Below are 26,538 nucleotides of genomic sequence, written 5' to 3'. Positions count from 1 at the left end.
CGGATCTCTCGAGTAAACGAAAGCTTAACAGAAGCAGTATATCGCAAATTAGAGGGTCTTAGAGAAGGAATTCGGCTAAAATATCGCCATCTCATTGCGGAGTAATGAGTCTCGTTCGTTTGCCCGTTTACAATCAAATTAGCCTACAATTTTGTCAAAATCCGGCAGTGCCCGAGCTACGTTGATTTCACATGTCTTATCTGGTCTCGATCGAAATTCAGATTATTTGAGCCGAAAATCATCTGTCAACTAGTAATCAAAAATAGAAAAACACGAAAAGGGGAGCAACACGAGGACTTACCAGGGGGTCACCCATCTTAGTACTGGTCTCGCCCAAGCACGGTTAACTTCGGAGTTCTGATGGGATCCGGTGCATTAGTGCTGGTAGGATCGCACCCCACATTGAGTGGGATTTTTATTCTTTTATGCCTCGCGTACGTGTGTAGCGGGCGGCGATGGACAACACGCGGCACTGCTCTCGCCCAAATGAGCCATGAAGTTAAGCATTCTGGCGCGATGGCAGAGCTAGGATGGGTGACCTCGCTGGGAAGACCTCGTGTCGCGACCGTTTACATAAATTATGGATAAAACATTTGAAATAATTGTTTTTAATGAGTTAACCGTCTCCGGAGTAATCTGGGTCATACCCTTCCGCACAGAACCGGCTCACGACAACAAACATCTCTAAATGTTCCCAGAAAATAGGAAAAAAACAAGAAGAAGAAAATAGCGAATGTAAAGCTTTTATTATGCCTGGGATACGATAAAGTGGAACCGAAATCGAATTTCGAACTTCCTAAGCGGATTTCTCGAGGAAACGGAAGTTAACAGAAGCGGAAAATCGCAAATTAGAGGGCCTTAGAGAAGGAATTCGGCTAAAATCTCGCCAGCTCATTGCGGAGTAATGAGTCTCGTTCGTTTGCCCGTTTACAATCAAATTAGGCTACAATTTTGTCCAAATCCGGCAGTGTCCGACCTACGTTGATTTCACATGTCTTATCTTGTCCCGATCGAGATTCAGATTATTTGAGCCAAAAATCGTCTGTCAACAAGTAATCAAAAATATAAAAACACGAAAAGGGGTGCAACACGAGGAGTTCCCTGGGGGTCACCTATCCTAGTACTGGTCTCGCCCAAGCACGCTAAACTTCGGAGTTCTGATGGGATCCAGTGCATTAGTGCTGGTATGATCGCACCCCACATTGAGTGGGATTTTTATTCTTATATGCCTCACGTACGTGTGGAGCGGGCGGAGATGGACAACACGCGGCACTGCTCCCGCCCAATCAGAACCATGAAGTTGAGCATTCTGGCGCGATGGCAGAGCTAGGATGGGTGACCTCCCTGGGAAGACCTCTTGTCGCGACCGTTTACATAAATTATGGATAAAACATTCGAAATAATTGTTTTTAATGAATTAATCGTCTCCGGAGTAATCTGCGTCATACCCTTCCGCACAGAACCGGCTCACGACAACAAAAATCGCTAAATGTTCCCAGAAAATAGGAAAAAAATAAGAAGAAGAAAATAGCGAATGTAAAGCTTTTCTTATGCATGGGTTGCGATAAAGTGGAACCGAAATCAAATTTCGAACTTCCTAAGCGGATTTCTCGAGGAAACGGAAGGTTAACAGAAGTGGAAAATCGCAAATTAGAGGGTCTTAGAGAAGGAATTTGGTTAAAATCTCGCAAGCTCATTGCGGAGTAATGAGTCTCGTTCGTTTGCCCGTTTACAATCAAATTAGGCTACAATTTTGTCTGAATCCTGCAGTGCCCGAGCTACGTTGATTTCACATGTCTTATCAGGTCCCGATAGAGATTCAGATTATTTGAGCCAAAAATCGTCTGTCAACAAGTAATCAAAAATAGAAAAACACGAAAAGGGGTGCAACACGAGGAGTTCCCTGGGGGTCACCTATCCTAGTACTGGTCTCGCCCAAGCACGCTTAACTTCGGAGTTCTGATGGGATCCGGTGCATTAGTGCTGGTATGATCGCACCCCACATTGAGGGGGATTTTTATTCTTATATGCCTCGCGTACGTGTGGAGCGGGCGGAGATGGACAACACGCGGCACTGCTCTCGCCCAATCAGAACCATGAAGTTAAGCATTCTGGCGCGATGGCAGAGCTAGGATGGGTGATCTCCTTGGGAAGACCTCGTGTCGCGACCGTTTACATAAATTATGGATAAAACATTCGAAATAATTGTTTTTAATGAGTTAACCGTCTCCGGAGTAATCTGCGTCATACCCTTCCGCACAGAACCGGCTCACGACAACAAAAATCGCTAAGTATTCCCATAAAATAGAAAAAAATAAGAAGAGGAAAATAGCGAATATAAAGCTATTATTATGCCTAGGATAAAATAAAATGGAACCGGAATCAATTTCGGACTTCCTAAGCGGATTTCTCGAGGAAACGAAAGCTTAACAGAAGTGGAAAATCGCAAATTAGAGGGTTTTAGAGAAGAAATTCGGCAAAAATCTCGCCAGCTCATTGCGGAGTAATAAGTCTCGTTCGTTTGCCCGTTTACAACCAAATTAGTCTACAATTTTGTCCAAATCCGGCAATGTTCGAGCTACGTTTATTTCACATGTCTTATCTGGTCCCGATCGAGATTCAAGTGATTTGAGCCGAAAATCATCTGTCAACAAGTAATCAAAAATAGAAAAACACGAAAAAGGGTGCAACACGAGGACTTACCAGGGGGTCACCCATCTTAGTACTGCTCTCGCCCAAGCACGCTTAACTTCGGAGTTTTGATGGGATCCGGTGCATTAGTGCTGGTATGATCGCACCCCACATTGAGTGGGATTTTTATTCTTATATGCCTCGCGTACGTGTGGAGCGGGCGGCGATGGACAACACGCGGCACTGCTCTCGCCCAAATGAGCCATGAAGTTAAGCATTCTGGCGCGATGGCAGAGCTAGGATGGGTGACCTCCCTGGGAAGAACTCGTGTCGCGACCGTTTACATAAATTTTGGATAAAACATTCGAAATAATTGTTTTTAATGAGTTAACCGTCTCCGGAGTAATCTGGGTCATACCCTTCCGCACAGAAACGGCTCACGACAACAAAATCTCTAAATGTTCCCATAAAATAGGAAAAAAATAAGAAGAAGAAAATAGCGAATGTAAAGCTTTTATTATGCCTGGGATACGATAAAGTGGAACCGAAATCGAATTTCGAACTTCCTAAGCGGATTTCTCAAGGAAACGGAAGTTAACAGAAGCGGAAAATCGCAAATTAGAGGGCCTTAAAGAAGGAATTCGGCTAAAATCTCGGCAGCTCATTGCGGAGCAATGAGTCTCGTTCGTTTGCCTGTTTACAATCGAATTAGGCTACAATTTTGTCCAAATCCGGAAGTGTCCGACCTACGTTGATTTCACATGTCTTATCTAGTACCGATCGAGATTCAGATTATTTGAGCCGAAAATCGTCTGTCAACAACTAATCAAAAATAGAAAAACACGAAAAGGGGTGCAACACGAGGAGTTCCTTGGGGGTCACCTATCCTAGTACTGGTATCGCCCAAGCACGCTTAACTTCGGAGTTCTGATGGGATCCGGTGCATTAGTGATGGTATGATCGCACCCCACATTGAGTGGGATTTTTATTCTTATATGCCTCGCGTACGTGTGGAGCGTGCAGAGATGGACAACACGCGGCACTGCTCCCGCCCAATCAGAACCATGAAGTTAAGCATTCTGGCGCGATGGCAGAGCTAGGAAGGGTGACCTCCCTGGGAAGACCTCGTGTCGCGACCGTTTACATAAATTATGGATAAAACATTCGAAATAATTGTTTTTAATGAGTTAACCGTCTCCGTAGTAATCTGCGTCATACCCTTCCGCACAGAACCGGCTCACGACAACAAAAATCGCAAAATGTTCCCAGAAAATAGGAAAAAAATAAGAAGAAGAAAATAGCGAATGTAAAGCTTTTCTTATGCATGGGTTGCGATAAAGTGGAACCGAAATCAAATTTCGAACTTCCTAAGCGGATTTCTCGACGAAACGGAAGGTTAACAGAAGTGGAAAATCGCAAATTAGAGGGTCTTAGAGAAGGAATTTGGTTAAAATCTCGCAAACTCATTGCGGAGTAATGAGTCTCGTTCGTTTGCCCGTTTACAATCAAATTAGGCTACAATTTTGTCCGAATCCGGCAATGCCCGAGCTACGTTGATTTAACATGTCTTATCAGGTCCCGATCGAGATTCAGATTATTTGAGCCAAAAATCGTCTGTCAACAAGTAATCAAAAATAGAAAAACACGAAAAGGGGTGCAACACGAGGAGTTCCCTGGGGGTCACCTATCCTAGTACTGGTCTCGCCCAAGCACGCTTAACTTCGGAGTTCTGATGGGATCCGGTGCATTAGTGCTGGTATGATCGCACCCCACATTGAGTGGGATTTTTATTCTTATATGCCTCGCGTACGTGTGGAGCGGGCGGAGATGGACAACATGCGGCACTGCTCTCGCCCAATCAGAACCATGAAGTTAAGCATTCTGGCGCGATGGCAGAGCTAGGCTGGGTGACCTCCCTGGGAAGACCTCGTGTCGCGACCGTTTACATAAATTATGGATAAAACATTCGAGATAATTGTTTTTAATGAGTTAACCGTCTCTGGAGTAATCTGCGTCATACCCTTCCGCACAGACCGGCTCACGACAACAAAAATCGCTAAGTATTCCAAGAAAACAGAAAATAAGAAGAGGAAAATAGCAAATGTAAAGCTATTATTATGCCTGAGATAAAATAAAATGGAACCGGAATCAATTTCGGACTTCCTAAGCGGATTTCTCGAGGAAACGAAAGCTTAACAGAAGCGGAAAATCGCAAATTAGAGAGTTTTAGAGAAGAAATTTGGCTAAAATCTCGCCAGCTCATTGCGGAGTAATAAGTCTCGTTCGTTTGCTCGTTTACAACCAAATTAGGCTACAATTTTGTCCAAATCCGGCAATGTTCGAGCTACGTTGATTTCACATGTCTTATCTGGTCCCGATCAAGATTCAAGTGATTTGAGCCGAAAATCATCTGTCAACAAGTAATCAAAAATAGAAAAACACGAAAAAGGGTGCAACACGAGGATTTACCAGGGGGTCACCCATCCTAGTACAGCTCTCGCCCAAGCAAGCTTAACTTCGGAGTTCTGATGGGATCTGCTGCATTAGTGCGAGAAATGATCGCACCCTACATTGAGTGGGATGTTTATTCTTATATCCCTCGAGTACGTGTGGAGCGGGCGGCGATGGACAACACGCGGCACTGCTCTCGCCCAATCAGAACCATGAAGTTAAGCGTTCTGGTGCGATGGCAGAGCTAGGATGGGTGACCTCCCTGGGAAGACCTCGTGTCGCGACCGTTTACATAAATTATGGATAAAACATTCGAAATAATTGTTTTTAATGAGTTACCCGTCTCCGGAGTAATCTGGGTCATACCCTTCCGCACAGACCGGCTCACGACAACAATCGCTAAATGTTCCCAGAAAATAGGAAAAAAATAAAAAGAAGAAAAAAGCGAATGTAAAGCTTTTATTATGCCTGGGATACGATAAAGTGGAACCGAAATCGAATTTCGAACTTCCTAAGCGGATTTATCGAGGAAACGGAAGTTAACAGAAGCGGAAAATCGCAAATTAGCGGGCCTTAGAGAAGGAATTCGGCTAAAATCTCGTCAACTTATTGCGGAGCAATGAGTCTTGTTCGTTTGCCCGTTTACAATCAAATTAGGCTACAATTTTGTCCAAATCCGGCAGTGTCCGACCTACGTTGATTTCACATTTCTTATCTGGTCCCGATCGAGATTCAGATTATTTGAGCCGAAAATCGTCTGTCAACAAGTAATCAAAAATAGAAAAACACGAAAAGGGGTGCAACACGAGGAGTTCCCTGGGGGTCACCTATCCTAGTAATGCTCTCGCCCAAGCACGCTTAACTTTGGAGTTCTGATGGGATCCGGTGAATTAGTGCTGGTATGATCGCACCCGACATTGAGTGGATGTTTATTCTTATATCCCAAGAGTACGTGTGGAGAAAGCGACGATGGACAAAACGCGGCACTGCTCTCGCCTAATCAGAACCATGATGTTAAGCGTTCTAGTGCGATGGGAGAGCTAGGATGGGTAACCTCCCTGGGAAGTACTCGTGTCACGACCGTTTACGTTATTTATGGATAAAACAGTCGAAATAATTGTTTTTAATGAGTTACCGTCTCCGGAGTAATCTACATAATACCCTTCTCGCATAGAACCGGCTCACGACAACAATCGCTAAGTATTCCAGAAAACAGAAAAAAAATAAGAAGAAGAAAATAGCGAATGTAAAACTATTATTATGCCTGGGATAAAATAAAATAGAACCGGAATCAATTTCGGACTTCCTAAGCGGATTTCTCGAGGAAACGAAGCTTAACAGAAGCGGAAAAATCGCAAATTAGAGGGTTTTAGAGAAGAAATTCGGCTAAAATCTCGCCACTCATTGCGGAGTAAAAGTCTCGTTCGTTTGCCTGTTTACAATCAATTAGGCTACAATTTTGTCCAAATCCGGCAATGTTCGAGCTACGTTGATTTCACATGTCTTATCTGGTCCTGATCGAAATTCAAGTGATTTGAGCCGAAAATCATCTGTCAACAAGTAATAAAAAATAGAAAAATACGAAAAGGGGTGCAACACGAGGACTTCCCAGGGGTCAACCATCCTAGTATTGCTCTCGCCCAAGCACGCTTAACTTCGGAGTTCTGATGGGATCCGGTGCATTAGTGCTAGGTATGATCGCACCAGACATTGAGTTGAATGTTCATTCTTATATCCCTCGAGTACGTGTGGAACGGGCGGCGATGGACAACACGCGGCACTGCTCTCGCCCAATCAGAACCATGATGTTAAGCGTTCTAGTGCGATGGGAGAGCTAGGATGGGTAACCTCCCTGGAAGTACTCGTGTCACGACCGTTTACGTAAATTATGGATAAAACAGTCGAAATAATTGTTTTTAATGAGTTAAACGTCTCCGGAGTAATCTACATAATACACTTCTGCATAGAACCGGCTCACGACAACAAAAATCGCTAAGTATTCCCAGAAAACAGAAAAAAAATAAGAAGAAGAAAATAGCGAATGTAAAACTATTATTATGCCTGGGATAAAATAAATAGAACCGGAATCAATTTCGGACTTCCTAAGCGGATTTCTCGAGGAAACGAAAGCTTAACAGAAGCGGAAAATCGCAAATTAGAGGGTTTTAGAGAAGAAATTCGGCTAAAATCTCGCCAGCTCATTGCGGAGTAAAAAGTCTCGTTCGTTTGCCTGTTTACAATCAAATTAGGCTACAATTTTGTCCAAATCCGGCAATGTTCGAGCTACGTTGATTTCACATGTCTTATCTGGTCCTGATCGAAATTCAAGTGATTTGAGCCGAAAATCATCTGTCAACAAGTAATAAAAAATAGAAAAACACGAAAAGGGGTGCAACACGAGGACTTCCCAGGGGTCAACCATCCTAGTATTGCTCTCGCCCAAGCACGCTTAACTTCGGAGTTCTGATGGGATCCGGTGCATTAGTGCTAGTATGATCGCACCAGACATTGAGTTGAATGTTCATTCTTATATCCCTCGAGTACGTGTGGAACGGGCGGCGATGGACAACACGCGGCACTGCTCTCGCCCAATCAGAACCATGAAGTTAAGTGTTCTGGCGCGATGGCAGAGCTAGGATGGGTGACCTCCCGTGAAAGTCCTCGGGTCGTGACCGTTTACGTAAATTATGGATAAAACAGTCGACATAATGTTTTTAATTAGTTAACTGTCTCCGGAGTAATCTGGGTCATACTCTTCGGCACAGAACCGGCTCACGACAACAAAAATCGCTTAATGTTCCCAGAAAATAGGAAAAAAATAAGAAGAAGAAAATAGCGAATGTAAAGCTTTTCTTATGCATGGGTTGCGATAAAGTGGAACCGAAATCGAATTTCGAACTTCCTAAGCGGATTTCTCGAGGAAACGGAAGGTTAACAGAAGTGGAAAATCGCAAATTAGAGGGTCTTAGAGAAGGAATTAGGTTAAAATCTCGCAAGCTCATTGCGGAGTAATGAGCCTCGTTCGTTTGCCCGTTTACAATCAAATTAGACTACAATTTTGTCCGAATCCGGCAGTGCCCGAGCTACGTTGATTTCACATGTCTTATCAGGTCCCGATCGAGATTCTCATGATTTGAGCCGAAAATCGTCTGTCAACAAGTAATCAAAAATAGAAAAACACGAAAAAGGGTGCAACACGAGAACTTCCCAGGGGGTCACCCACCCTAGAACTGCTCTCGTTCAAGCACGCTTAACTTCGGAGTTCTGATGGGATCCGGTGCATTAATGCTGGTATGATCGCACCCGACATTGAGTGGGATGTTTATTCTTATATCCCTCGAGTACGTGTGGAGCGGGCGGCGATGGACAACACGCGGCACTGCTCTCGCCCAATCAGAACCATGAAGTTAAGCGTTCTGGCGCAATGGCAGAGCTAGGATGGGTGACCTCCCTGGGAAGACCTCGTGTCGCGACCGTTTACATAAATTAAGGATAAAAAATTCGAAATAATTGTTTTTAATGAGTTACCCGTCTCCGAAGTAATCTGGGTCATACCCTTCCGCACAGACCGGCTCACGACAACAAAAATCGCTAAATGTTCCCAGAAAATAGGAAAAAAATAAAAAGAAGAAAAAAGCGAATGTAAAGCTTTTATTATGCCTGGGATACGATAAAGTGGAACCGAAATTGAATTTCGAACTTCCTAAGCGGATTTCTCGAGGAAACGGAAGTTAACAGAAGCGGAAAATCGCAAATTAGAGGGCCTTAGAGAAGGAATTCGGCTAAAATCTCGTCAGCTCATTGCGGAGGAATGAGTCTCGTTCGTTTGCCCGTTTACAATTAAATTAGGCTACAATTTTGTCCAAATCCGGCAGTGTCCGACCTACGTTGATTTCACATGTCTTATCTTGTCCCGATCGAGATTCAGATTATTTGAGCCGAAAATCGTCTGTCAACAAGTAATCAAAAATAGAAAAACACGAAAATTGGTGCAACACGAGGAGTTCCCTGGGGGTCACCTATCATAGTACTGCTCTCGCCCAAGCACGCTTAACTTTGGAGTTCTGATGGGATCCGGTGAATTAGTGCTGGTATGATCGCACCCGACATTGAGTGGATGTTTATTCTTATATCCCAAGAGTACGTGTGGAGAAAGCGACGATGGACAACACGAGGCACTGCTCTCGCCTAATCAGAACCATGAAGTTTAGCGTTCTAGTGCGATGGGAAAGCTAGGATGGGTAACCTCCCTTGGAAGTACTCGTGTCACGACCGTTTACGTAAATTATGGATAAAACAGTTGAAATAATTTTTTTTAATGAGTTAAACGTCTCCGGAGTAATCTACGTAATATCCTTCTGCATAGAACCGGCTCACGACAACAAAAATCGCTAAGTATTCCAAGAAACCAGAAATAAAAATAAGAATAAGAAAATAGCGAATGTAAAGCTATTATTATGCCTGGGATAAAATAAAATGGAACCGGAATAAATTTTGGACTTCCAAAGCGGATTTCTCGAGGAAATGAAAGCTTAACAGAAGCGAAAAATCGCAAATTAGAGGGTTTTAGAGAAGAAATTCGGCTAAAATCCCGCCAGCTCATTGCAGAGTAAAAAGTCTCGTTCGTTTGCCCGTTTACAATCAAATTAGGCTACAATTTTGTCCAAATCCGGCAATGTTCGAGCTACGTTGATTTCACATGTCTTATCTGGTCCTGATCGAGATTCAAGTGATTTGAGCCGAAAATCATATGTCAACAAGTAATCAAAAATAGAAAAACACGAAAAGGGGTGCAACACGAGGACTTCCCAGGGGTCAACCATCCTAGTACTGCTCTCGCCCAAGCACGCTTAACTTCGGAGTTCTGATGGGATCCGGTGCATTAGTGCTGGTATGATCGCACCAGACATTGAGTTGAATGTTCATTCTTATATCCCTTGAGTACGTGTGGAACGGGTGGCGATGGACAACACGCGGCACTGCTCTCGCCCAATCAGAACCATGAAGTTAAGTGTTCTGGCGCGATGGCAGAGCTATGATGGGTGACCTCCCGTGGAAGTCCTCGGGTCGTGACCGTTTACGTAAATTATGGAAAAAACAGTCGACATAATTGTTTTTAATTAGTTAACTGTCTCCGGAGTAATCTGGGTAATACTCTTCGGCACAGAACCGGCTCACGACAACAAAAATCGCTTAATGTTCCCAGAAAATAGGAAAAAAATAAGAAGAAGAAAATAGCGAATGTAAAGCTTTTCTTATGCATGGGTTGCGATAAAGTGGAACCGAAATCGAATTTCGAACTTGCTAAGCGGATTTCTCGAGGAAACGGAAGGTTAACAGAAGTGGAAAATCGCAAATTAGAGGGTCTTAGAGAAGGAATTTTGTTAAAATCTCCCAAGCTCATTGCGGAGTAATGAGTCTCATTCGTTTGCCCGTTTACATTCAAATTAGGCTACAATTTTGTCCGAATCCGGCAGTGCCCGAGCTACGTTTGATTTCACATGTCTTATCAAGTCCCGATCGAGATTCAGATGATTTGAGCCGAAAATCGTCTGTCAACAAGTAATCAAAAATATAAAAACACGAAAAGGGGTGCAACACGAGGAGTTCCCTGGGGGTCACCTATCATAGTACTGCTCTCGCCCAAGCACGCTTAACTTTGGAGTTCTGATGGGATCCGGTGAATTAGTGCTGGTATGATCGCACCCGACATTGAGTGGATGTTTATTCTTATATCCCAAGAGTACGTGTGGAGAAAGCGACGATGGAAAACACGAGGCACTGCTCTCGCCTAATCAGAACCATGAAGTTTAGCGTTCTAGTGCGATGGGAGAGCTAGGATAGGTAACCTCCCTGGGAAGTACTCGTGTCACGACCGTTTACGTAAATTATGGATAAAACAGTCGAAATAATTGTTTTTAATGAGTTAAACGTCTCCGGAGTAATCTACGTAATACCCTTCTGCATAGAACCGGCTCACGACAAAAAAAATTACTAAGTATTCCCAGAAAACAGAAAAAAAATAAGAAGAAAAAAATAGCGAATGTAAAGCTATTATTATGCCCGGGATACGATAAAATGGAACCGGAATCGAATTTCGGACTTCCTTAACGGATTTCTCGAGGAAACAGAAGCTCAACAGAAGCGGAAAATCGCAAATTTGAGTGTCTTAGTGAAAGAATTCGGCTAAAATCTCGCCAGCTCATTGTGGAGTAATGAGTCTCGTTCGTTTGCCCGTTTACAATCCAATTAGCCTACAATTTTGTCCAAATCCTGCAGTGTCCGAGCTACGTTGTTGTCACATGTCTTAACTGGTCTTAATCGAGATTCAGATGATTTGAGCCGAAAATAGTCTGTCAACTAGTAATCAAAAATAGAAAAACACGAAAAAAGGTGCAACACAAGGACTTCCCAGGGGTCAACCATCCTAGTACTGCTCTCGCCCAAGCACGCTTAAGTTCGGAGTTCTGATGGGATCCGGTGCATTAGTGCTGGTATGATCGCACCAGACATTGAGTTGAATGTTCATTCTTATATCCCTCGAGTACGGGTGGAACGGGCGGCGATGGACAACACGCGGCACTGCTCTCGCCCAATCAGAACCATGAAGTTAAGTGTTCTGGCGCGATGGCAGAGCTATGATGGGTGACCTCCCGTGGAAGTCCTCGGGTCGTGACCGTTTACGTAAATTATGGAAAAAACAGTCGACATAATTGTTTTTAATTAGTTAACTGTCTCCGGAGTAATCTGGGTAATACTCTTCGGCACAGAACCGGCTCACGACAACAAAAATCGCTTAATGTTCCCAGAAAATAGGAAAAAAATAAGAAGAAGAAAATAGCGAATGTAAAGCTTTTCTTATGCATGGGTTGCGATAAAGTGGAACCGAAATCGAATTTCGAACTTGCTAAGCGGATTTCTCGAGGAAACGGAAGGTTAACAGAAGTGGAAAATCGCAAATTAGAGGGTCTTAGAGAAGGAATTTGGTTAAAATCTCCCAAGCTCATTGCGGAGTAATGAGTCTCATTCGTTTGCCCGTTTACAATAAATTAGGCTACAATTTTGTCCGAATCCGGCAGTGCCCGAGCTACGTTGATTTCACATGTCTTATCAGGTCCCGATCGAGATTCAGATGATTTGAGCCGAAAATCGTCTGTCAACAAGTAATCAAAAATAGAAAAACACGAAAAGGGGATGGAACACGAGGAGTTCCCTGGGGGTCACCTATCCTAGTACTGCTCTCGCCCAAGCACGCTTAACTTTGGAGTTCTGATGGGATCCGGTGAATTAGTGCTGGTATGATCGCACCCGACATTGAGTGGATGTTTATTCTTATATCCCAAGAGTACGTGTGGAGAAAGCGACGATGGACAACACGAGGCACTGCTCTCGCCTAATCAGAACCATGAAGTTTAGCGTTCTAGTGCGATGGGAGAGCTAGGATGGGTAACCTCCCTGGGAAGTACTCGTGTCACGACCGTTTACGTAAATTATGGATAAAACAGTCGAAATAATTGTTTTTAATGAGTTAAACGTCTCCGGAGTAATCTACGTAATACCCTTCTGTATAGAACCGGCTCACGTAAAAAGAAGAAAATAGCGAATGTAAAGCAATTATTATGTTTGGGATACAATAAAATGGAACCGGAATCGAATTTCAAACTTTCTAAGCGGATTTATCGAGGAAACGAAAGCTTAACAGAAGCGGTAAATCGCAAATTAGAGGGTCTTAGAGAAGGAATTCGACTAAAATCTCGTCAGCTCATTGCGTAGTAATGAGTCTCGTCCGTTTGCCCGTTTACAATCAAATTAGCCTACAATTTTGTCCAAATCCGGCAGTGCCCGAGCTACGTTGATTTCACATGTCTTATCTGGTCCATGATCGAGATTCAGATTATTTGAGTCAAAAGTCATCTGTCAACAAGTAATCAAAAATAGAAAAACACGAAAAGGGGTGCAACATGAGGACTTTCCATGGGGTCACCCATCTTAGTACTGGTCTCGCCCAAGCACGCTTAACTTCGGAGTTCTGATGGGATTCGGTGCATTAGTGCTGGTATGATCGCACCCCACATTGAGTGTGATTTTTATTCTTATATGCCTCGCGTATGTGTGGAGCGGGCGGCGATGGCAGAGCAAGGATGGGTGACCGCCCTTGAAAGTCCTCGTGTCGCGACCGTTTACGTAAATTATGGATAAAACAGTCGACATAATTGTTTTTAATGAGTTAACCGTCTCCGGAGTAATCTGGGTCATACCATTCGGCACAGAACCGGCTCACGACAACAAAAATTGATAAATGTTCTTAGAAAATAGGAAAAAAATAAGAAGAAGAAAATAGCGAATGTAAAGCTTTATTATGCCTGCGATACAATAAAGTGGAACTGAAATCGAATTTCGAACTTCCTAAGCGGATTTCTCGAGGAAACGGAAGCTTAACAGAAGCGGAAAATCGCAAATTAGAGGGTCTTAAAGAAGGAATTTGGCTAAAATCTCGCAAGCCCATTGCGGAGTAATGAGTCTCGTTCGTTTGCAAGTTTACAATCAAATTAGTCTACAATTTTGTCCAAATCCGGCAGTGTCCGAGCTACGTTGATTTCACATGTTTTATCTATTCCTGATCGAGATTCAGAGGATTTGAGCCAAAAATTGTCTGTCATTAAGTAATCAAAAATAGAAAAACATGAAAAAGGGTACAACACGAGGACTTCTCAGGGGGTCACCCATCTTATCACTGCTCTCGCCCAAGCACGCTTAACTTCGGAGTTCTGATGGGATCCCGTGCATTAGTGCTTGTATGATCGCACCCGATATTGAGTTGGATGTTTAATCTTATATCCTTCGAGTATTTGTGGAGCGGGCAGCGATGGACAACACGCGGCACTGCTCTCGCCCAATCAGAACCATGAAGTTAAGCGTTCTGGCGCGATGGCAGAGCTAGGATGGGTGACCTCCCTGGGAAATCCTCGTGTCGCGACCGTTTACGTAAATTATGGATAAAACATTCAAATAATTGTTTTTAATGAGTTAATCGTCTCTGGAGTAATCTGGGTCATACCCTTCCGCACAGAACCGGCTCACGACAACAAAAATCTCTAAATGTTCCCAGAAAATAGGAAAAAAATAAGAAGAAGAAAATAGCGAATGTAAAGCTTTTATTATGCCTGGGATACGATAAAGTGGAACCGAAATTGAATTTCGAACTTACTAAGCGGATTACTCGAGGAAACGGAAGCTTAACAGAAGCGGAAAATCGCAAATTAGAGGGTTTTAGAGAAGGAATTCGGCTAAAATCTAGCCAGCTCATTGCGGAGTAATGAGTCTCGTTCGTTTGCCCGTTTACAATCAAATTAGGCTACATTTTTGTCCAAATCCAGCCGTGCCCGAGCTACGTTTATTTCACATCTATTATCTGGTCCCGATTGAGATTCAGATGATTTGAGCCGAAAATCGTCTGTGAACAGGTAATCAAGAATAGAAAAAGACGAAAAGGGGTGCAACACGAGGACTTCCCAGGTGGTCACCCATCCTAGTACTGCTCTCGTCCAAGCACGCTTAGCTTCGGAGTTCTGATGGGATCCGGTGCATTTGTGCTGGTATGATCGCACCCGACATTGATTGGATGTTTATTCTTATATCCCAATAGCACGTGTAGAGAAGGCGACGATGGACAACACGCGGCACTGCTCTCGCCCAATCAGAACCATGAAGTTAAGCGTTCTGGCGCGATGGCAGAGCTAGGATAGGTAACCTCCCTGGGAAGTACTCGTGTCACGACCGTTTACGTAAATTATGGATAAAACAGTCAAAATAATTGTTTTTAATGAGCAAGCCGTATACGGAGTAATGAGTAAGCCGTATCCGGAGTAAGTATTCCCAGAAAATGGAAAAAAAAATAAGAAGAAGAAAATAGCGAATATAAAACTATTATTATGCCTGTGATAAGATAAAATGGAACCGGAATAAAATTTCGGACTTCCTAATCGGATTTCTCGAGGAAACGGAAGCTTAACAGAAGCGAAAATCGCAAATTAGAGGGTTTTAGAGAAGAAATTCGGCTGAAATCTCGCAAGCTCATTGCGGAGTAATGATTCTCGTTCGTTTGGCAACAATTTTGTCCAAATCCGGCAGTGCCCGAGCTACGTTGATTTCACATGTCTCATCTGGTCCCGATCGAGATTCAGATGATTTGAGCCGAAAATCGTCTGTCAACAAGTAATAAAAAATAGAAAAACACGAAAAGGGTTGCAACACGAGGACTTCCCAAGGGGTCGGTCACCCATCCTAGTACTGCTCTCGCCCATGCACGCTTAACTTCGGAGTTCTGATGGGATCCAGTGCATTAGTGCTGGTATGATCGCACTTGATATTGAGTGGGATGTTTATTCTTATATCCTTCGAGTATGTGTGGAGCGGGCGGCGATGGACAACACGCGGCACTGCTCTCGTCCAATCAGAACCATGAAGTTAAGCGTTCTGGCACGATGGCAGAGCTAGGATGGGTGACCTTTCTTGGAAGTCCTCGTGTCGCTACCGTTTACGTAAATTACGGATAAAATAGTCGACATAATTGTTTTTAATGAGTTAACCGTCTCCGTAGTAATCTGGGTCATACCATTCGGCACAGAACCGGCTCACGACAACAAAAATCGATAAATGTTCCCAGAAAATAGGAAAAAAATAAGAAGAAGAAAATAGCGAATGTAATGCTTTTATTATGCCTGAGATACGATAAAGTGGAACCGAAATCGAATTTCGAACTTCCTAAGCGGATTTCTCGAGGAAACGGAAGCTTAACAGAAGCGGAAAATCGCAAATTAGAGGGTCATAAAGAAGGAATTTGGCTAAAATCTCGCAAGCTCATTACGGAGTAATGAGTCTCGTTCGTTTTCCCCGTTTAAAATCAAATTAGTCTACAATTTTGTCCAAATCTGGCAGTGCCTGAGCTACGTTGATTTCACATGTTTTATCTATTCCTGATCAAGATTCAGATGATTTGAGCCGAAAATCGTCTGTCATCAAGTAATCAAAAATAGAAAAACACGAAAAGGGGTGCAACACGAGGACTTCCCAGGGGGTCACCCATCCTAGTACTGCTCTCGCCCAAGCACGCTTAACTTCGGAGTTCTGATGGGATCTTGTGCATTAGTGCTGGTATGATCGCACCCTGATATTGAGTTGGATGTTTATTCTTATATCCTTCGAGTATGTGTGGAGCGGGCGGCGATGGACAACACGCGGCACTGTTCTCTCCCAATCAGAACCATGAAGTTAAGCGTTCTGGCGCGATGGCAGAGCTAGGATGGATGACCTCCCTGGGAAGTCCTCGTGTCGCGACCCTTTACGTAAATTATGGATAAAACATTCAAAATAATTGTTTTTAACGAGTTGATTGTCTTTGGAGTAATCTGGGTCATACCCTTCCGCACAGAACCGGCTCACGACAATAAAAATCGCTAAATGTTCCCAAAAAATAGGAAAAAAATAAGAAGAAGAAAATATCGAATGTAAAGCTTTTATTATGCCTGGGATACGATAAAGTGGAACCGAAATTGAATTTCGAACTTACTAAGCGGATTACTCGAGAAAACGGAAGCTTAACAGAAGCGGAAAATCGCAAATTAGAGGGTCTTAGAGAAGGAATTCGGCTAAAATCTAGCCAGCTCATTGCGGAGTAATGAGTCTCGTTCGTTTGCCCGTTACCAATCAAATTAGGCTACAATTTTGTCCAAATCCGGCAGTGCCCGAGCTACGTTGATTTCTCATGTCTTATCTGGTCCCGATCGAGATTCAGATGATTTGAGCCGAAAATCGTCTGTCAACAAGTAATCAAAAATAGAAAAACACGAAAATGGGTGCAACACGAGGACTTCCCAGGTGGTCACCCATCCTTGTACTGCTCTCGTCCAAGAACGCTTAGCTTCGGAGTTCTGATGGGATCCGGTGCATTAGTGCTGGTATGATCGCACCCGACATTGAGTGGATGTTTATTCTTATATCTCAAGAGTACGTGTGGAGAAGGCGACAATGGACAACACGCGGCACTGCTCTCGCCCAATCAGAACCATGAAGGTAAGCATTCTGGCGCGATGGCCGAGCTAGGATGGGTAACCTCCCTGGGAAGTACTCGTGTCACGACCGTTTACGTAAATTATGGATAAAACAGTCGAAATAATTGTTTTAAATGAGTTATCCGTCTCCGGAGTAATCTGCGTCATACCCTTCCGCACAGAACCGGCTCACGACAACAAAAATCGATAAATGTACTCAGAAAATAGAAAAAAAAATAAGAAGAAGGAAATAGCGAATGTAAACGGATTTCTCGAGGAAAAGGAAGCTCAACAGAAGCGGAAAATCGCAAATTAGAGTGTCTTAGAGAAGGAATTCGGCTAAAATCTCACCAGCTCATTGCGTAATAACGAGTCTCGTTCGTTTGCCCGTTTACAATCAAATTAGCCTACAATTTTGTCTAAATCCGGCAGTGGCCGAGCTACGTTGATTTCAGTCGAAATAATTTTTTTAATGTGTTAACCATCTCTGGGGTAATCTGCGTCATACCCTTCCGCACAGAACCGGCTCACGACAACAAAAATCGATAATTGTTCCTAGAAAATAGAAAAAAAATAAGAAGAAGGAAATAACGAATGTAAAGCTATTATTATGCCTGGGATACGATAAAATGGAACCGGAATCGAATTTCGAACTTCCTAAGCGGATTTCTCGAGGAAACGAAAGCTTAACAGAAGCGGTAAATAGCAAATTAGATGGTCTTAGAGAAGGAATTCGGCTAAAATCTCGTCAGCTCATTGCGTAGTAATGAGTCTCGTCCGTTTGCCCGTTTACAATAAAATTAGCCTACAATTTTGTCCAGATCCGGCAGTGCCCGAGCCACGTTGATTTCACATGTCTTATCTGGTCCCGATCGAGATTCAGATGATTTGAGCCAAAATCGTCTGTCAAAAAGTAATCAAAAATAGAAAAACACGAAAAAGGGTGCAACACGGGGACTTCCCATGGGGTCAACCATCCTAGTACTGCTCTCGCCCAAGCACTCTTAGAGAAGCGTCTGAAAGCTTAACAGAAGCGGAAAATCGCAAATTCAGATGATTTGAGCCAAAATCGTCTGAAAGCTTAACAGAAGCGGAAAATCGCAAATTAGAGGGTCTTAGAGAAGAAATTCGGCTAAAATCTCGCCAGCTCATTGCGGAGTAATGAGTCTCGTTCGCTTGCCCGTTCACAATCAAATTAGCCTACAATTTTGTCCAACTCCGGGAGTGCCCGAGCCATGTTGATTTCACATGTCTTATCTGGTCCCGATCGAGATTCAAATGATTTGAGCCGAAAATCGTCTGTCAACAAGTAATCAAAAATAGAAAAACACGAAAAGGGGTGCAACACGAGGACTTCTCAGATGGTCACCCATCCTAGTACTGCACTCGCCCAAGCACTCTTAACTTCAGAGTTCTAATGGGATCCGGTGCATTAGTGCTGGTATGATCGCACCTGAAATTGAGTGGGATGTTTTTTCTTATATCCTTCGAGTACGTGTGGAGCGGACGGCGCGATGGCATAGCTAGGATGGGTGACCTCCTTGGGCAGTCCTCGTGTCGCGACCGTTTACGTAAATTATGGCTAAATAGTAGAAATAATTATTTTTAATGAGTTAACCGTCTCCGGTGTAATCTACGTTATACCCTTCCGCAGAGAACAGGCTCACGACAACAAAAATTGTTAAATGCTCCCAGAAAATGGGAAAAAACAAAACAAGAAGAAAATAACGAATGTAAAGCTATTATTATGCCTGGGATACGATAAAATGGAACCGGAATCGAATTTTGGACTTCCTAAACGGATTTCTCGAGAAAACAGAAGCTTAACAGAAGCGGAAAATCGCAAATTAGAGGGTCTTAAAAAAAGAATTCGGCTAAAATCTCGCCAGCTCATTGCGGAGTGATGAGTCTTGTTCGTTTGCCCGTTTACAATCAAATTAGCCTACAATTTTGTCCAAATCCGGCAGTGCCCGAGCTACGTTGATTTCCCATGTCTTATCTGGTCCCGATCGAGATTCAGATGATTTGAGCCTAAAATCGTCTGTCAACAAGTAATCAAAAATACAAAAACACGAAAAGGGGTGCAACACGAGGACTTTCCAGGGAGTCACCCATCCTAGTACTGCTCTCTCCCAAGCACGCTTAACTTCGGAATTATGGTGGGATCCGGTGCATTAGTGCTGGTATGATCGCTCATGATATTGAGTGGGATGTTTATTCTTATATCCCTTAAGTACGTGTGGAGCGGGCGGCGATGGACAACACGCGGCGCTGCTCTCGCCCAATAAGAACCATGAAGTTAAGCGTTCTGGCGCGATGGCAGTTCTAGGATGGGTGACCTCCCTGAGAAGACCTCTTGATGCGACTGTTTACGTAAATTATAGATAAAACAGTCGAAATAATTGTTTTTTATGAGTTATCCGTCTCCGGAGTAATCTGCGTCATACCCTTCCGCACAGAACCGGCTCACGACAACAAAAATCGATAAATGTACTCAAAAAATAGAAAAAAAAAATAAGAAGAAGGAAATAGCGAATGTAAAGCTATTATTATGCCTGGGATACGTTAAAATGGAACGAGAATCAAATTTCGTACTTCCTAAACGGATTTCTCGAGGAAACGAAAGCTCAACAGAAGCGGAAAATCGCAAATAGAGGGTCTTAGAGAAGGAATTCGGCTAAAATCTCACCAGCTCATTGCGTAGGAATGAGTCTCGTTCGTTTGCCCGTTTACAATCAAATTAGTCTACAATTTTGTCCAAATCCGGCAGTGCCCGAGCTATGTTGATTTCAGTCGAAATAATTTTTTTTAATGAGTTAACCGTCTCTGGGGTAATCTGTGTCATACCCTTCCGTACAGAACCGGCTCACGACAACAAAAATCGATAAATGTTCCCAGAAAATAGATTAAAAATAAGAATAAGGAAATAACGAATGTAAAGCAATTATTATGCCTGGGATACGATAAAATGGCACCGGAATCGAATTTCGAACTTCCTAAGCGGATTTCTCGATGAAACGAAAGTTTAGCAAGAGCGGTAAATCGCAAATTAGAGGGTCTTAGAGAAGAAATTCGGCGAAAATCTCGTCAGCTCATTGCGTAACAATGAGTATCGTCCGTTTGCCCGTTTACATTCAAATTAGCCTACAATTTTGTCCAAATTTGGCAGTGCCTGAGCTACTTTCATTTCACATGTCTTATCTGGTCCCGATCGAGATTCATATGATTTGAGCCGAAAATCATCTGTCAACAAGTAATCAAAAATAGAAAAACACGAAAAGGGTTGCAACACGAGGACTTCCCAGGGGGTCACCCATCCTAGTACTGCTCTCGCCCAGGCACGCTCTTAACTTCGGAGTTCTGATTGAATCCGGTGCATTAGTGCTGGTATGATAGCACCCGACATTGAGTGGATGTTTATTCTTATATATCTCGAGTACGTGTGGAGCGGGCGGCGATGGACAACAGGCGGCACTGCTCTCGCCCAATATAACCATGAAGTTAAGCGTTCTGGCGCGGATGGCAGAGGTAGGATGGTGACCTCCCTGGGAAGACCTCGTGTCGCGACCGTTTACGTAAATTATGGATAAAACAGTCGAAATAATTGTTTTTAATGAGTTAACCGTCTCCGGTGTAATCTGCGTCATACCCTTCCGCACAGAACCGGCTCACGACAACAAAAATCGATAAATGTTCCCAGAAAATAGAAAAAAAAATAAGAAGAAGGAAATAACGAATGTAAAGCTATTATTATTCTTGGGATACGATAAAATGTAACCAGAATCGAATTTCGAACTTTCTAAGCGGATTTCTCGAGGAAACGAAATCTTAACAGAAGCGGTAAATCGCAAATTAGAGGGTCTTAGAGAACGAATTCGGCTAAAATCTCGTCAGCTCATTGCGTAGTAATGAGTCTCGTCCGTTTGCCTATTTACAATCAAATTAGCCTACAATTTTGTCCAAATCCGGCAGTGCCCGAGCTACTTTCATTTAACATGTCTTATCTGGTCCCGATCGAGATTCAGATGATTTGAGCCGAAAATCGTCTGTCAACAAATAATCAAAATAGAAAAAACACGAAAAGGGGTGCAACACGAGGACTTCCCAGGGGGTCACCCATCCTAGTACTGCGCTTTCGCCCAAGCACGCTTAACTTCGGAGTTCTGATGGGATCCGGTGCATTAGTGCTGGTATGATCGCACCCAACATTGAGTGGGATGTTTATTCTTATATCCCTCGAGTACGTGTGGAGCGGGCGGCGATGGACAACACGCGGCACTGTCTCTCGCCCAATCAGAACCATGAATTTAAGCGTTCTGGCGCGATGGCAGAGCTAGGATGGGTGACCTCCCTGGGAAGACCTCGTGTCGCGACCGTTTACGAAAATTATGGATAAAACAGTCGAAATAATTTTTTAATGAGTTAACCGTCTCCGGAGTTATCTGCGTCATAATCTTCCGCACAGAACCGGCTCACGAAAACAATAATCGATAAATGTTCCCAGAATATAGAAAAAAAATAAGAAGAAGGAAATAACGAATGTAAAGCTATTATTATGCCTGGGATACGATAAAATGGAACCGGAATCGAATTTCGAACTTCCTAAGCGGATTTCTCGAGGAAACGAAAGCTTAACAGAAGCGGTAAATCGCAAATTAGAGGGTCTTAGAGAAGGAATTCGGCTAAAATCTCGTCAGCTCATTGCGTAGTAAGGAGTCTCGTGCGTTCGCCCCTTTACAATCAAATTAGCCTACAATTTTGTCCAAATCCGGCAGTGCCAGAGCTACTTTCATTTCACCTGTCTTATCTGGTCCTGATCGAGATTCAGTTGATTTGAGCCGAAAATCGTCTGTCAACAAGTAATCAAAAATAGAAAAACACGAAAAGAGATGCAACTGGAGGACTTCTCAGGGGGTCACCCATCCTAGTACTGCTCTCGCCCAAGCACGCTTAACTTTGGAGTTCTGATGGGATCCGGTTCATTAGTGCTGGTATGATCGCACCCGACATTGAGTGGGATGTTTATTCTTATATCCCTCGAGTACATGTGGAGCGGGTGGCGATGGACAACACGCGGCACAGCTCTCGCCCAATCATAACCATGAAGTTAAGCGTTCTGGCGCGATGGCAGAGGTAGGATGGGTGACCTCCCTGGGAAGACCTCGTGTCGAGACCGTTTACGTAAATTATAGATAAAATAGTCGAAATAATTGTTTTAATGAGTTAACCGTCTCCGAAGTAATCTGCGTCATACCTTCGGCACAGAACCGGCTCACGACAACAAAAATAGATAAATGTTCCCAGAAAATAGAAAAAAAAAATAAGAAGAAGGAAATAACGAATGTAAAGCTATTATTATTCTTGGGATACGATAAAATGGAATTAGAATCGAATTTCGAACTTCCTAAGCGGATTTCTCGAGGAAACGAAAGCTTAACAGAAGCGGTAACTCGCAAATTAGAGGGGTCTTTGGGAAGGAATTCGGCTAAAATCTCGTCAGCTCATTGCGTAGAATGAATCTCGTCCACTTGCCCGTTTACAATCAAATTAGCCTACAATTTTGTTCAAATCCGGCAGTGCCCGAGCTACGTTGATTTCACATGTCTTAACTTGTCCCGATCGAGATTCAGATGATTTGAGCCAAAAATCGTCTGTCAACAAGTAATCAAAAATAAAAAACACGAAAAGGGGTGCAACACGAGGACTTCCCAGGGGGTCACCCACCCTAGTACTGCTCTCGCCCATGCACGCTTAACTTCGGAGTTCTGATGGGATCCGGTGCATTATTGCTGGTATGATAGCACCCGACATTGAGTGGGATGTTTATTCTTATATCCCTCGAGTACGTGTGGAAGCGAACGGCGATGGACAACACGCGGCACTGCTCTCGCCCAATCATAACCATGAAGTTAAGCGTTCTGGCGCGATGGCAGAGCTAGGATAGGTGACCTCCTTGGGAAGACCTCTTGATGCGACCGTTTACGTAAATTATGGATAAAACAGTCGAAATAATTGTTTTTAATGAGTTATCCGTCTCCGGAGTAATCTACGTCATATCCTTCCGCACAGAACAGGCTCACGACAACAAAAATCGATAAATGTACTCAGAAAATAGAAAAAAAAAATAAGAAGAAGAAAATAACGAATGTAAGGAAATTGTTATGCCTGGGATACGATAAAATGGAACCGGAATCGAATTTCGAACTTCCTAAGCGGATTTCTCGAGGAAACGAAAGCTTAACAGAAGCGGTAAATCGCAAATTAGAGGGTCTTAGAGAAGAAATTCGGCTAAAATCTCGTCAGCTCATTGCGTAGTAATGAGTCTCGTCCGTTTGCCCGTTTACAATCAAATTAGCCTACAATTTTGTCCAAATCCGGCAGTGCCCGAGCTACTTTCATTTCACATGTCTTATCTGGTCTCGATCGAGATTCAGATGATTTGAGCCGAAAATCGTCTGTCAACAAGTAATCAAAATAGAAAAACACGAAAAGGGGTGCAACACAGGACTTCCCAGGGGGCACCATTCTAGTACTCTCTCGCCAAGAACGCTTAACTTCGGAGTTTCTGATGGATCCGGTGCATTAGTGCTGGTATGATCGCACACCCAATATTGAGTGGGATGTTATTCTTATATCCCTCGAGTACGTGTGGAGCGTGGGCGGGCGATAGACAACACGCGGCACTGCTCTCAGCCCAATCATAACCATGAAGTTTAACGTTCTGGCGCGATAGCGAGGTAGGATGGGTGAGCTCCTTGGGAAGACTCGTGTCGCGACCGTTTACGTAAATTATGGATAAAACAGTCGAAATAATTGTTTTAATGAGTTAATCCGTTCCCGGAAGTACTCTCCTCCGTCTTATACCCTTCCGCACAGAACCAAGCTCACAACACAAAAATCGATAAATGTTTCCTAGAAAATAGAAAAAAAATAAGAAGAAGGACAATAACGAATGTACAGCAATTATTATGCTTGGGATACGATAAATGGAACCAGGAATCGAATTTCGCACTTCCTAAGCGGATTTCTCGAGGAAACGAAAGCTTAACAGAAGCGGTAAATCGCAAATTAGAGGGTCTTAGAGAAGGAATTCGGCTAAATCTCGTGCAGCTCATTGCGTAGTAATGAGTCTCATTCCGTTTGCCCCGTTTACAATCAAATTAGCCTACAATTTTGTCCAAATCCGGCAGTGCCCGAGCTACTTTATTTAACATGTCTTATCTTGGTCCTCGAGAGATTCAGATGATATGAGCCGAAAATTGTCTGTCAACAAGTAATCAAAAATAGAAAAAACACGAAAAGGGGTGCAACACGAGGACTTCCCAGGGGGTCACCCATCCTAGTACTGCTCTCGCCCAAGCACGCTTAACTTCGGAGTTCTGATGGGATCCGGTGCATTAGTGCTGGTATGATCGCACCCGACATTGAGTGGGATGTTTATTCTTATATCCCTCGAGTGTGTGGGCGGGCGGCGATGGACAACACGCGGCACTGCTCTCGCCCAATCATAACCATGAAGTTAAGCGTTCTGGCGCGATGGCAGAGCTAGGATGGGTGACCTCCCTGGGAAGACCTCGTGTCGCGACCGTTTACGTAAATTATGGATAAAACAGTCGAAATAATTGTTTTTAATGAGTTAACCGTCTCCGGAGTAATCTGCGTCATACCCTTCCGCACAGAACCGGCTCACGACAACAAAAATCGATAAATGTTCCCAGAAAATAGAAAAAAAATAAGAAGAAGGAAATAACGAATGTAAAGCTATTATTATGCCTGGGATACGATAAAATGGAACCGGAATCGAATTTCGAACTTCCTAAGCGGATTTCTCGAGGAAACGAAAGCTTAACAGAAGCGGTAAATCGCAAATTAGAGGGTCTTAGAGAAGGAATTCGGCTAAAATCTCGTCAGCTCATTGCGTAGTAATGAGTCTCGTCCGTTTGCCCGTTTACAATCAAATTAGCCTACAATTTTGTCCAAATCCGGCAGTGCCCGAGCTACTTTCATTTCACATGTCTTATCTGGTCCGATCGAGATTCAGATGATTTGAGCCGAAAATCGTCTGTCAACAAGTAATCAAAAATAGAAAAACACGAAAAGGGTGCAACACGAGGACTTCCCAGGGGGTCACCCATCCTAGTACTGCTCTCGCCCAAGCACGCTTAACTTCGGAGTTCTGATGGGATCCGGTGCATTAGTGCTGGTATGATCGCACCCGACATTGAGTGGGATGTTTATTCTTATATCCCTCGAGTACGTGTGGAGCGGGCGGCGATGGACAACACGCGGCACTGCTCTCGCCCAATCATAACCATGAAGTTAAGCGTTCTGGCGCGATGGCAGAGCTAGGATGGGTGACCTCCCTGGGAAGACCTCGTGTCGCGACCGTTTACGTAAATTATGGATAAAACAGTCGAAATAATTGTTTTTAATGAGTTAACCGTCTCCGGAGTAATCTGCGTCATACCCTTCCGCACAGAACCGGCTCACGACAACAAAAATCGATAAATGTTCCCAGAAAATAAAAAAAAATAAGAAGAAGGAAATAACGAATGTAAAGCTATTATTATGCCTGGGATACGATAAAATGGAACCGGAATCGAATTTCGAACTTCCTAAGCGGATTTCTCGAGGAAACGAAAGCTTAACAGAAGCGGTAAATCGCAAATTAGAGGGTCTTAGAGAAGGAATTCGGCTAAAATCTCGTCAGCTCATTGCGTAGTAATGAGTCTCGTCCGTTTGCCCGTTTACAATCAAATTAGCCTACAATTTTGTCCAAATCCGGCAGTGCCCGAGCTACTTTCATTTCACATGTCTTATCTGGTCCCGATCGAGATTCAGATGATTTGAGCCGAAAATCGTCTGTCAACAAGTAATCAAAAATAGAAAAACACGAAAAGGGGTGCAACACGAGGACTTCCCAGGGGGTCACCCATCCTAGTAGCTCTCGCCCAAGCACGCTTAACTTCGGAGTTCTGATGGGATCCGGTGCATTAGTGCTGGTATGATCGCACCCGACATTGAGTGGGATGTTTATTCTTATATCCCTCGAGTACGTGTGGAGCGGGCGGCGATGGAAACACGCGGCACTCTCGCCCAATCATAACCATGAAGTTAAGCGTTCTGGCGCGATGGCAGAGTAGGATGGGTGACCTCCTGGGAAGACCTCGTGTCGCGACCGTTTACGTAAATTATGGATAAAACAGTCGAAATAATTGTTTTTAATGAGTTAACCGTCTCCGGAGTAATCTGCGTCATACCCTTCGCACAGAACCGGCTCACGACAACAAAATCGATAAATGTTCCAGAAAATAGAAAAAAAAATAAGAAGAAGGAAATAACGAATGTAAAACTATTATTATGCCTAGGATACGATAAAAGGAACCGGAATCGAATTCGAACTTCC

General features: G+C 43.5%; 29 non-coding genes and 3 pseudogenes across 29 annotated transcripts; all 32 read right to left on the bottom strand.

Annotated features, from left to right (window-relative positions):
* Window positions 1-279: 279 nt before the first annotated feature.
* LOC142506583 (5S ribosomal RNA) lies at window positions 280-398 on the bottom strand. The gene has a single exon (XR_012804872.1). It is a non-coding gene; the product is annotated as a 5S ribosomal RNA (ribosomal RNA).
* Window positions 399-1,079: 681 nt separating this feature from the next.
* On the bottom strand, window positions 1,080-1,198 carry LOC142516896 (5S ribosomal RNA). The gene has a single exon (XR_012812667.1). It is a non-coding gene; the product is annotated as a 5S ribosomal RNA (ribosomal RNA).
* Window positions 1,199-1,881: 683 nt separating this feature from the next.
* On the bottom strand, window positions 1,882-2,000 carry LOC142513790 (5S ribosomal RNA). The gene has a single exon (XR_012809718.1). It is a non-coding gene; the product is annotated as a 5S ribosomal RNA (ribosomal RNA).
* A 681-nt stretch (window positions 2,001-2,681) lies between these two features.
* On the bottom strand, window positions 2,682-2,800 carry LOC142515108 (5S ribosomal RNA). The gene has a single exon (XR_012810968.1). It is a non-coding gene; the product is annotated as a 5S ribosomal RNA (ribosomal RNA).
* A 680-nt stretch (window positions 2,801-3,480) lies between these two features.
* Window positions 3,481-3,599, bottom strand: LOC142508600 (5S ribosomal RNA). Its single transcript, XR_012806807.1, has one exon. It is a non-coding gene; the product is annotated as a 5S ribosomal RNA (ribosomal RNA).
* A 683-nt stretch (window positions 3,600-4,282) lies between these two features.
* On the bottom strand, window positions 4,283-4,401 carry LOC142513789 (5S ribosomal RNA). The gene has a single exon (XR_012809717.1). It is a non-coding gene; the product is annotated as a 5S ribosomal RNA (ribosomal RNA).
* A 677-nt stretch (window positions 4,402-5,078) lies between these two features.
* On the bottom strand, window positions 5,079-5,198 carry LOC142511880 (5S ribosomal RNA; annotated as a pseudogene).
* A 678-nt stretch (window positions 5,199-5,876) lies between these two features.
* Window positions 5,877-5,995, bottom strand: LOC142517542 (5S ribosomal RNA). The gene has a single exon (XR_012813283.1). It is a non-coding gene; the product is annotated as a 5S ribosomal RNA (ribosomal RNA).
* Window positions 5,996-6,669: 674 nt separating this feature from the next.
* LOC142507487 (5S ribosomal RNA) lies at window positions 6,670-6,788 on the bottom strand. The gene has a single exon (XR_012805743.1). It is a non-coding gene; the product is annotated as a 5S ribosomal RNA (ribosomal RNA).
* Window positions 6,789-7,468: 680 nt separating this feature from the next.
* LOC142517475 (5S ribosomal RNA) lies at window positions 7,469-7,586 on the bottom strand. Its single transcript, XR_012813220.1, has one exon. It is a non-coding gene; the product is annotated as a 5S ribosomal RNA (ribosomal RNA).
* A 682-nt stretch (window positions 7,587-8,268) lies between these two features.
* Window positions 8,269-8,387, bottom strand: LOC142515810 (5S ribosomal RNA). Its single transcript, XR_012811635.1, has one exon. It is a non-coding gene; the product is annotated as a 5S ribosomal RNA (ribosomal RNA).
* Window positions 8,388-9,068: 681 nt separating this feature from the next.
* Window positions 9,069-9,187, bottom strand: LOC142506687 (5S ribosomal RNA). The gene has a single exon (XR_012804970.1). It is a non-coding gene; the product is annotated as a 5S ribosomal RNA (ribosomal RNA).
* A 682-nt stretch (window positions 9,188-9,869) lies between these two features.
* On the bottom strand, window positions 9,870-9,987 carry LOC142514490 (5S ribosomal RNA). Its single transcript, XR_012810380.1, has one exon. It is a non-coding gene; the product is annotated as a 5S ribosomal RNA (ribosomal RNA).
* Window positions 9,988-10,671: 684 nt separating this feature from the next.
* On the bottom strand, window positions 10,672-10,790 carry LOC142515672 (5S ribosomal RNA). Its single transcript, XR_012811505.1, has one exon. It is a non-coding gene; the product is annotated as a 5S ribosomal RNA (ribosomal RNA).
* A 682-nt stretch (window positions 10,791-11,472) lies between these two features.
* On the bottom strand, window positions 11,473-11,590 carry LOC142506735 (5S ribosomal RNA). The gene has a single exon (XR_012805017.1). It is a non-coding gene; the product is annotated as a 5S ribosomal RNA (ribosomal RNA).
* Window positions 11,591-12,273: 683 nt separating this feature from the next.
* On the bottom strand, window positions 12,274-12,392 carry LOC142507625 (5S ribosomal RNA). Its single transcript, XR_012805878.1, has one exon. It is a non-coding gene; the product is annotated as a 5S ribosomal RNA (ribosomal RNA).
* Window positions 12,393-13,033: 641 nt separating this feature from the next.
* LOC142506423 (5S ribosomal RNA) lies at window positions 13,034-13,152 on the bottom strand. Its single transcript, XR_012804717.1, has one exon. It is a non-coding gene; the product is annotated as a 5S ribosomal RNA (ribosomal RNA).
* Window positions 13,153-13,772: 620 nt separating this feature from the next.
* LOC142509426 (5S ribosomal RNA) lies at window positions 13,773-13,891 on the bottom strand. The gene has a single exon (XR_012807600.1). It is a non-coding gene; the product is annotated as a 5S ribosomal RNA (ribosomal RNA).
* Window positions 13,892-14,573: 682 nt separating this feature from the next.
* LOC142509947 (5S ribosomal RNA) lies at window positions 14,574-14,692 on the bottom strand. The gene has a single exon (XR_012808092.1). It is a non-coding gene; the product is annotated as a 5S ribosomal RNA (ribosomal RNA).
* A 632-nt stretch (window positions 14,693-15,324) lies between these two features.
* Window positions 15,325-15,447, bottom strand: LOC142508937 (5S ribosomal RNA). The gene has a single exon (XR_012807133.1). It is a non-coding gene; the product is annotated as a 5S ribosomal RNA (ribosomal RNA).
* Window positions 15,448-16,131: 684 nt separating this feature from the next.
* Window positions 16,132-16,250, bottom strand: LOC142513364 (5S ribosomal RNA). Its single transcript, XR_012809315.1, has one exon. It is a non-coding gene; the product is annotated as a 5S ribosomal RNA (ribosomal RNA).
* A 684-nt stretch (window positions 16,251-16,934) lies between these two features.
* LOC142515137 (5S ribosomal RNA) lies at window positions 16,935-17,053 on the bottom strand. The gene has a single exon (XR_012810996.1). It is a non-coding gene; the product is annotated as a 5S ribosomal RNA (ribosomal RNA).
* A 1,415-nt stretch (window positions 17,054-18,468) lies between these two features.
* LOC142513893 (5S ribosomal RNA) lies at window positions 18,469-18,587 on the bottom strand. The gene has a single exon (XR_012809816.1). It is a non-coding gene; the product is annotated as a 5S ribosomal RNA (ribosomal RNA).
* A 623-nt stretch (window positions 18,588-19,210) lies between these two features.
* Window positions 19,211-19,329, bottom strand: LOC142512086 (5S ribosomal RNA; annotated as a pseudogene).
* Window positions 19,330-20,412: 1,083 nt separating this feature from the next.
* On the bottom strand, window positions 20,413-20,533 carry LOC142508170 (5S ribosomal RNA). The gene has a single exon (XR_012806398.1). It is a non-coding gene; the product is annotated as a 5S ribosomal RNA (ribosomal RNA).
* A 682-nt stretch (window positions 20,534-21,215) lies between these two features.
* On the bottom strand, window positions 21,216-21,336 carry LOC142514431 (5S ribosomal RNA). The gene has a single exon (XR_012810324.1). It is a non-coding gene; the product is annotated as a 5S ribosomal RNA (ribosomal RNA).
* A 682-nt stretch (window positions 21,337-22,018) lies between these two features.
* On the bottom strand, window positions 22,019-22,137 carry LOC142508135 (5S ribosomal RNA). The gene has a single exon (XR_012806363.1). It is a non-coding gene; the product is annotated as a 5S ribosomal RNA (ribosomal RNA).
* A 682-nt stretch (window positions 22,138-22,819) lies between these two features.
* LOC142514088 (5S ribosomal RNA) lies at window positions 22,820-22,938 on the bottom strand. The gene has a single exon (XR_012809999.1). It is a non-coding gene; the product is annotated as a 5S ribosomal RNA (ribosomal RNA).
* A 685-nt stretch (window positions 22,939-23,623) lies between these two features.
* Window positions 23,624-23,737, bottom strand: LOC142512872 (5S ribosomal RNA; annotated as a pseudogene).
* A 696-nt stretch (window positions 23,738-24,433) lies between these two features.
* On the bottom strand, window positions 24,434-24,552 carry LOC142510010 (5S ribosomal RNA). Its single transcript, XR_012808151.1, has one exon. It is a non-coding gene; the product is annotated as a 5S ribosomal RNA (ribosomal RNA).
* Window positions 24,553-25,230: 678 nt separating this feature from the next.
* Window positions 25,231-25,349, bottom strand: LOC142515960 (5S ribosomal RNA). Its single transcript, XR_012811779.1, has one exon. It is a non-coding gene; the product is annotated as a 5S ribosomal RNA (ribosomal RNA).
* A 682-nt stretch (window positions 25,350-26,031) lies between these two features.
* Window positions 26,032-26,148, bottom strand: LOC142512981 (5S ribosomal RNA). Its single transcript, XR_012808952.1, has one exon. It is a non-coding gene; the product is annotated as a 5S ribosomal RNA (ribosomal RNA).
* Window positions 26,149-26,538: the final 390 nt, after the last annotated feature.

This window comes from Primulina tabacum, chromosome 10 (assembly GCF_025594145.1).
Source record: "Primulina tabacum isolate GXHZ01 chromosome 10, ASM2559414v2, whole genome shotgun sequence".
NCBI classification, from domain to species: Eukaryota; Viridiplantae; Streptophyta; class Magnoliopsida; order Lamiales; family Gesneriaceae; genus Primulina; species Primulina tabacum.
Note: the sequence above shows the minus strand (reverse complement) of the source record. Positions and strands in the feature narration are given on the sequence as shown.